Source organism: Triticum urartu, chromosome 3A (genome assembly GCF_056163025.1).
Source record: "Triticum urartu cultivar PI428250 chromosome 3A, HENAU_Tu73, whole genome shotgun sequence".
Classification (NCBI taxonomy): Eukaryota; Viridiplantae; Streptophyta; class Magnoliopsida; order Poales; family Poaceae; genus Triticum; species Triticum urartu.
In genome coordinates, this window is record NC_141875.1 from 171,809,515 (window position 1) to 171,818,850 (window position 9,336).

Here is a 9,336-nt window from a genome sequence, read left to right on the forward strand (position 1 = left end):
GTCGGAGGGCGGTTGAACCGCTGAGTTCGGCCTGTCATGGCCTTCACCGGAGTGTTTAGTTGAGCTCTGGACGAGCCAGGGTATCCTTTTTCGAAGTAATTCGGAGCCCCTTAACGGTGTCCGGGATCCTGGACGTCGACTCGAGGTTCGGCTGCAAGGTGCTGCTCGTTGTTTCTGCTGCTAAGGCAGTGGTGTATTTGTTGGTGCCGAAGGAAGGTTCGGCCTTGCTGTGAACCGTGATAACGCCGCGTGGATCGGGCATCTTGAGCTTACGGTAGGCATAATGTGGCACCACGTTGAATCAAGCGAACGCGGTTTGCCCGAGCAGTGCTTGATAGTTACTGCGGAAAGGGGCGATTTCGAAGATTAACTCTTCGATACGGTAATTTTCTAGTGATCCGAAGATTACCTCGAGGGCAATGGAGCCTGTACAACTAACCTCCATACCTGGTATGATGCCTCTAAAAGTGGCTTAACTGGGTTTGGTCGCTGAATGATCGATGCCCATCTTGCGCACTGTGTCTTGGTAAAGCAGATTTAAACTGCTACCTCCGTCCATAAGGACTCGAGTGAGGTGGAACCCGTCTTCTATTGGGTCGAGGATTAGTGCGGCTGGATTGCCCTGATTGGCGTTAACCAGACGATCCATGCGGTTGAAGGTGACCGGCCGTAGTTTATATTGTGGGACGGCTAGTTCCGTTGAGTCGCCATCCCTAAGGGTGCATATCTGGTCCGAGTTTGCAATTTGGGTGGTATTTACCACATTCACCGATTGAATATGGGGGGGGGATTTCTTTTGCCCTCCTATGTTCGGTGATCTGGGCTCTTTGTCGCTATCGTCGCTTTGAGACCCCTCTTCATCTTTCGCGCCTGCCTTGCCAGTTTGTTTGAAGACCCAGCATTCTCTGTTGGTATGGGTGGCTAGCATTTCTGGGGTGCCATGAATTTGGCATTGGCGATCGAGTATGCGGTCCAGACTAGATGGACCCGGAATTTTATTTTTTGGGTGGCCCTTTCCGCTGACCGGACTTTGAGCCCCTGAACCCGCCATTAACTACCGTATTTTTGGCGTTTTCACCATATTTGCGGCGCTTGTGTTTGTTGCCGTCGTGGTTTGCCGTTGCTATCCCTGGCTTCTGATATGCCAGGTTTCCTTGCTGTATTGGTGCTACGAGCCAACCAACTATCTTCGCCCGCACAAAAGCGGGTCATAAGTGTCGTGAGGGCTGTCGTGGATTTTGGCTTCTCTTGGCCGAGGTGCCAGGTGAGCCATTCGTCACGGATATTGTGCTTAAATGCCGCTAAGGCCTCTGCATCCGTACAGTCGACAATTTGGTTCTTCTTGGTTATGAACCGGGTCCAGAATTTCCTGGCTGATTCCCCTAACTGCTGAGTTATATGACTTAAATCGTCAGTGTCCGGCGGTCGCACATAAGTGCCCTGGAAATTGTCCAGGAATGCCTCTGCCAGGTTCTCCCAAATTCCTATGGAATTTGCTAGCAAGCTATTGAGCCAATGCCGAGCCGGCCCTTTGAGTTTTAGCGGGAGATACTTGATGGCATGTAGGTCATCCCCGCGGGCCATGTGAATGTGGAGGAAGAAGTCTTCTGTCCATACCGCAGGGTCTGTGGTACCATCGTATGATTCAATGTTTACGGGTTTAAACCCTTCTGGGAATTTGTGATCCATTACTTCATCAGTGAAGCATAAGGGGTGTGCGGCGCCTCTGTGCCGGGCTTTATCACGACGCGGTTCATACGAGTCTTGTCTGCCGTGTTCGGCTCGACCGGATTTGCTTTTAGTGTATCCGGCGTGACGATCATCGTTGCATGTTGGTGCGCGCACCCGTGATCCGTAGATCGATCTTGCATGTTTTGCCTTGTTTTCCAATACGTCTCGCAGGTCCCGCGTGTTGCCCCCAGCCTTGGCATTTTTGCTTGATTGGCGGCAGGGTGCGGGCTGGACTTCGGGCTGAAATGCCTCTCTGTCTCGGCCACGAGGTGGCCCGTCAGCCGCATCATACACTGGTGAGGTAGGTTTCAATGCTTCCTCCTCGAGGTGAGGTAGCAACCTGCGCTTTGGGTAACTCTTGGAGGGGCGCTCGAGTTCGTATTCCTCGGCCGCAAGGACTTCGGTCCATCTGTCTCCTAGCAAATTTTGATCAGCTTGAAGTTGTTGTTGCTTTTTCTTCAAGCTATTTGCTGTGTCCATAAGCTGGTGCTTGAAGCACCCCTGTTCGACGGGATTCTCAGGCACGATAAATTCTTCATCGCCGAGGATCACCTCGTCTTCAAAGAGAGGCATGTGATTGTCCTCCTCCGATTATCCATCTGCTGCCCGCTCTAGAGGGCTAGCTTGTTCACCCTCCCGCTCTAAATTGTGCTGGAGGGGATTGTTGTCGTCTTCAGCACTATCCGGAGTGTTAATGTCTCTTGTGCCGGTATCACTACTTTTTCTATAGCGGGACTTAGAGCGGCGCCGCTGACGTTGGCGCTTGGGTTGCTTCTTGGAGGGGTCATCCTCCGCTGTTTGTCCCCTGCATCGTCGTCCATACCGTCGATGTCTTCGGAGTCGAAGTCGAGCATGTCGGTTGAATCGTCGACAGTGGCTACTAAGTGGGTGGTGGGTGGGGAGCGAATTTCTTCGTCGTTCGCATCCCATTCTAGCCGGACATAGTTCGGCCAAGTTTCTCCTGACAAGGAGAGAGACCTTAATGAATTTAGCACATCGCCGAAAGGTGAGTGCTGAAAGTTATCTGCGGAGGTGAACTCTATGATCGGCGCCCAATCAGATTCGATAGGCACGGACACAGGCGGCTCGGAGTCCGTGGCCGGGGACGAATCCAGTGGTTTGGCAACACGGCTCTCGTAAGGTGTGAAGTCAGTATCCGGCTCCATCGCCACTGAGAGTGTGGCCTCCATGGCGGGGTCTATCCCCCCATCCTCGGATGGCGCAATTTGCTTTGGACACAAGGTGACCCTGCTTTTTCAGGGTAAGAAGGGGTAGAGAAAATGCCTCGAGCCGAGGTCCGAGTACCAAGCACTGCAGCGCTGAAGTATGAGCCCCGTGGACTAGCGATTGCTTCTCCACGAGGCTCATACCAGGCGCTACGACGCTGAAGTATGTAACTAATGCCATACTCCCAGGAAAAGCTCGAACAACCTAGGGCTGGAGTAGTTGCAGGTGTGATCTCCTGAACACTGTCCGACGGCAGAGCTACGTCATGCTCGTCGTGACTGTGCGGTGCACCTGACATGGGCTCGAATCCGTCAAAGATCAAGTCTCCGCAGATGTCGGCAGTGTAGTTTAAGTTTCCGAACCTGACCTGACGGCCAGGGGTGTAGCTCTCGATCTGCTCCAGATGGCCAAGCGAGTTGGCCCGCAGTGCGAAGCTGTCGAATACGAAGATCTGCCCGGGGAGGAAACCTCACCCTGGACCGCATCGTTACCGATGATCGAAGGAGCCATCAAGCCTTATGGTGACGGCACAGTGGAACTCTCAAAAGCACCAATGTCCGTGTCAAAACCGGCGGATCTCGGGTAGGGGGTCCCGAACTGTGCGTCTAAGGCGGATGGTAACATGAGGCGGGGGACACGATGTTTACCCAGGTTCGGGCCCTCTCGATGAAGGTAATACCCTACGTCCTGCTAGATTGATATTGATGATATGAGTATTACAAGAGTTGATCTACCACGAGATCGTAGAGGCTAAACCCTAGAAGCTAGCCTACGGTATGATTGTATGTTGTCCTACGGACTAAACCCTCTGGTTTATATAGACACCGGAGGGGCTAGGGTTACACAAAGTCGGTTACAAGGGAGGAGATCTACATATCCGTATTACCAAGCTTGCCTTCCACGCCAAGGAGAGTCCCATACGGACATGGGACGAAGTCTTCAATCTTGTATCTTCATAGTCCTACAGTCCGGCTAAAGGATATAGTCCGGCTGTCCGGAGACCCCCTAATCCAGGACTCCCTCACTTAGCAACAAAGATCCTGCCTTCGGATATGTGGTAGAAGGTGTGCCCAATAGTTTCTTTAGGGTATCCTATGAAGACGCACTTCTCTGATTTGATTTCAAGCTTATCTGGCTGAAGCCTTTCGACATAACCCCAAAACTATAGTGGTAAATTGGTAAGAGACGTCATAGATCACACCATATCTAATAAAGTACGGTTACGACATTTAGACACACCATTACGATGTGGTGTTCTAGGTGGCATGAGTTGTGAAACTATTCTACATTGTTTTAAATGAAGGCCAAACTCATAACTCAAATATTCTCCTCCGCGATCAGATCGTAGAAACTTCATTTTCTTGTTACGATGATTCTCTACTTCACTCTGAAATTCTTTGAACTTTTCAAATGTTTTAGACTTGTGTTTCATTAAGTAGATATACCCATATCTACTCAAATCATACGCGAAGGTCAGAAAATAACGATACATGCCACGTGCCTCAACACTCATCAGACCGCATACATCGGTATGTATTATTTCCAATAAGTCATTAGCTTCCTCAGTTGTTCCGGAGAACGAAGTTTTATTTGTCTTTCCCATGAGGCATGGTTTGCAAGTATCAAATGATTCATAATCAAGTGATTCCAAAAGTCCATCTGCATGGATTTTATTCATGCTCTTTACACCAATATGATCTAAACAGTAGTGCCACAAGTATGTTGCATTATCATTATTAACTTTGCATCTTTTGTCATCAATATTATGAATATGTGTATCACTATGATCGAGATTCAATAAACCATTCACATTGGGTGTATGACCATAGAAGGTTTTATTCACGTAAATAGAACAACAATTATTCTTTGACTTAAATGAATAACCGTACTGAAATAAACATGATCAAATCACATTCATGCTCAACGCAAACACTAAATAACATTTATTTAGGTTCAACACTAGGTAGAGGGAGTGTGCGATGGTGATCCTATCAACCATGGAATCACTTCCAACACACATCGTCACCTCGCCCTTAACTAGTCTATGTTTATTTTGTAACTCCTGTTTCGAGTTACTAATCTTAGCAACTGAACTGGTATCAAATACCCAGGGCTACCACTAATACTAGTAAGGTACACATCAATAACATGTATATCAAATATACCTTTGTTCACTTTGGCATCCTTCTTATCCTCCAAGTATTTGGGGTAGTTCCGTTTCTAGTGACGATTTCCTTTGTAGTAGAGGCACTCAGTTTCAGGCTTGGGTCCAGCTTTGGGCTTTTTCATGGGAGCGGTAACTTGCTTGCCATTCTTCTTGAAGTTCCCTCTCTTTCCCTTGCCCTTTTTCTTGAAACTAGTGGTCTTGTTAACCATCAACACTTGATGCTCTTTCTTGATTTCTACCATCGCCGATTTTAGTATCGCGAAGAGCTCGGGAATCATTTTCGTCATCCCTTGCATATTATACTTCATCACGAAGTTCTAATAGCTTGGTGATAGTGACTAGAGAACTTTGTCAATCACTATCTTATCTGGAAGATTAACTCCCACTTGATTCAAGCGATTATAGTACCCCAGACATTCTGAGCACATACTCACTGGTTGAGCTATTCTCCTCCATCTTGTAGGCAAAGTACTTGTTAGAGGTCTCATACCTCTCGACACGGGCATGGGTCTTAAATACCAATTTCAGCTCTTGGAACATCTCATATGCTCTATGGCGTTCAAAATGTTTTTGAAGTCCCGGTTCTAAGCCGTAAAGCATGGCGCACTAAACTATTAAGTAGTCGTCAAATTGAGCTTGCCAAACGTTTATAACGTCTGCATCTGCGCCTGCAATAGGTCTGTCACCTAGCGGTGCATCAAGGACATAATTCTTCTGTGCAGCAATGAGGATAATCCTCAGATCATGGACCTTGTCCGCATCATTGCTACTATCATCTTTCAATTTAGATTTCTCTAGGAGCATATAATATATATATATATAGTCAAACACTATTCTGATCACAACTTGACCTGCCCAGGCAGTAGTACGTTGAACTTCCCCTAGTGCTATGTTGAACTTCCGCCAACATTGCCCAAATGGGGCTTGCAATATACCATTGGAAAGCTATGAACACAAGTATCATGACCCAAGTTAAATTTTTGGCAAAATATAAGCGGTTTAAGAGCAGTTTTGAAAACCATTTTTTTCTTCATACAAAAACATGAATCGTATTTTCGATCGCATTTTTAAAGTTTATCGGAATGAGGCAAATAATATGGTGTTGGAAAGCTGCTGCAAAACCGCTCTTTACACATGTTGAAAGTTTTCTCTAATTCCCTATGGATAAAGAGTAATTTGGAAAATCGTAAAATTTCGCAAACCGAACAGCCGAGTTCGTATTTTCGATGTCATTTCTAAACGACTAATCCAATTGAGGCAAATGATATGGTATTGGAAAGCTTATGGAAATGCGCTACATTTTCATGTGAATTTTTTTTCCTAATTTAAAACGGTCTAAAAGTAATTTAGAAAATGATACAAGTTCCACCGAGTTCGTATTTTTGACCTAATGTTTTAACCGTAAGTCCAAATGCAGCAAATGATACGGCGTTGGAAAGCTTGAACAAATGTGAAACTTTTTGGTATATATTTTTTCTCCCAATTCTTTATGGTTTTAAGTCAATTTTGAAAATGGCTAAAACCATATTTTCGCCATAATTTCTAGAAACATTATCGGAATGTGGCAAATAATATACCGTTGAAAAGCTACAGAAAATGTGAAACTTTTTCGTGTTAACGGTTTTCTCTGATTCGTAGTCGTTTTTAAGTAATTTCGAAAACCGTGAGATCATTAATTGCGTCTTTATCGCAAAACAGATTCTTTGAAAATAAACCACGTGAAGAACTCTAACTTCTCGGCATGTCTACTTGAACTTCACTTTGTTTTTTACGTTCTTTTTTTGCTCGTAGATCTCCATCCATTGCTCGTGGATCTCCATCCATTCACCGGAATTGAGCAAGTGATATACCGATGGAAAGCTGCTGTAAATACGCAACTTTCATGTGTTGATCATTTTTTCATACTCGCGGCAATTTTAAAAGCTTTTCATATGAAATTCATTCAATGTAGTAGTTGAACTTCCTGTTGTTTTCATGTTGACCTTCTATGACGTATTTTCATTTGTAATTTTCTCATCCATTCGTTAGTGTTACACAAATGATATTCCTTTTGTACAAACCTCTCACACAATAAATTTTTTAACTTTCTCCGACCGAGGAGTTGAACTTACACAAATGACATTCCTACCGTTTTGAAGTAAATTACAAAATGACAAGATCATGATTTTTGCCTTCATCATGAATGGAAATACACTGCGTGAAGTAGTTGAATTTCTCGGGCATGTCTGTTTCAACTTCACTCTATTTTTGGTATGTTGTTTTTTGCCCGTAACTCCCAAACCACTTACCGGAATTGATCAAATGATATACCGATGGAAAGCTGTTGAAAACACACAACTTTCCCGTGTTGATCAGTTTTCATGCTTGCGATGGTTCAAAAGAATTTTTTGAATATAAAAAAGTGTTTTAAACGGTATACATGCAAATTTTAAACCGCTCATCGGAATGTAGCATATAATATACTATTGGAAAGCTTATGAATAGGAGCATCTTTTTCATGCAGATAGACGTTACAAATTTGTTGTTGTTTGAGAGCAGTTTTAAAAATGGCTAAGACAACATCGTTTTTTGCCAGTTTTTTACATGTAATTGAAGGTTGGACGTCTCGCACTAGAGATCTTAAACTTCACTAGGAGGAGCACGTGAACTTGTTGCAACAAACCTTTGAAGCTTTTAGTTTTCTATTCTTATATTCTTATCTGAAATGCTCGGTGTAGTAGTTGAACTTCACGCTGTTTTCACCTTGAACTTCTGTCACGTATTTTTGTTCAACCTCTCTCACAAGAATTTTTGAACTTTCTCGGGCCGAGCACTTGAACTTCTAGCAACAAAACTTTTAGCCTTTGCTTTTTCATTCCTTTTTAATACAAAATGCACACCATGTAGTACGCGAACTTCTAGCAGTTTTCAATCTAAACTTGTTAGATCATCCGCTCTGCCTTCATTGCGAAAACAGAGTCTTTGAAAATGCACTGCGTGAAGAGTCTTCTTGGAGCAGTTTTGTTTGCAGTTCACTCTGTTTTTCACACGCTGTTTTTTGCTCGTAACTCCACAACCACTTATCGGAATTAAGGAAATGATATACCGATGGAAAGCTGCTAAAAACACGCAACTTTTCTGTGTTGATCATTTTTTCATACTCATAAAGGTTCAAAATAATTTTTTAAATACATAAAAACGTGTTTTAGTTGTTATACATGAAACTTTTAAATCGTACATCTGAATGTGCCATATAATATACCCTTGGAAATCTTATGAATAGGAGCAACTTTTTCATATAGACATTAGATTCAAATTCGGAGTCTCACACTAGAAATTTTGAACCACACAGGGAGGAGCACGCGAACTTCTTGCGACAACCCTTTTATGCTTTTAGTTTTGTATTGTTTTTTAATATCACCTAAAATGCATTCCGTGTAGTAGTTGAACTGCTCGTGGTTTTCACCTTAAACTTCGGTCGCGTATTTTTGTTTGTAGTTCCTCACCCTGTTCGATGGAGTTGCACAAATGATATACATGTCGAAACTTGTTATTTTAATACCAAAAATGGTATTGATTTTTTTAACATGTTAATCTCTGTGTTTTATAAACTCTGTACTTTTTTGTTATTTTAATTTGAACTTCTTATTTCTATTTTTATTAAAGAAAAAAATCAACTTTTCTAAGAAAGCATCGAACAACTTTATTTGAATTAAAATACTTTTTTCTAGTAATGAAGAATATGAGGTTTCTCTGTACATCGAGCCGCTTCGTTATTTTAATTTGAATATCTTGGTTTTATTTTGTAGTAGCAAGGAAACTTTGAGTTTTTAAAAACACTAAAAATGACGTTTTTTGTGAACTTGTGAATCCTAGGGTTTAATATACTTTGAACTTATGTGTTATTTTTATTTGAACTCCACATTTTATTTTTAATTAAAGAATTGTTTTTATTTTTAAATAAACATCGACTTTCATTATTTCTTTCAATTTGAACTTCATGGTTGATTTTTTAATATTAAGGGATATCTGAGAATTTAATAACGGTAAAAATCCTATTTTTTAATGAACACCGAACCACTTCGTTATTTTGCTTTGAACTTCTAGATTTTTTGGAAATAGTGAAAATCTATTTTTAAACTATTGTAGTTCTTTTTTTAAAATTTGAACTTCTTCGTTTTATTCTTTTGTAACGAGAAAAATCTGAATTTTCTCTAATCCTCAGACTTCTT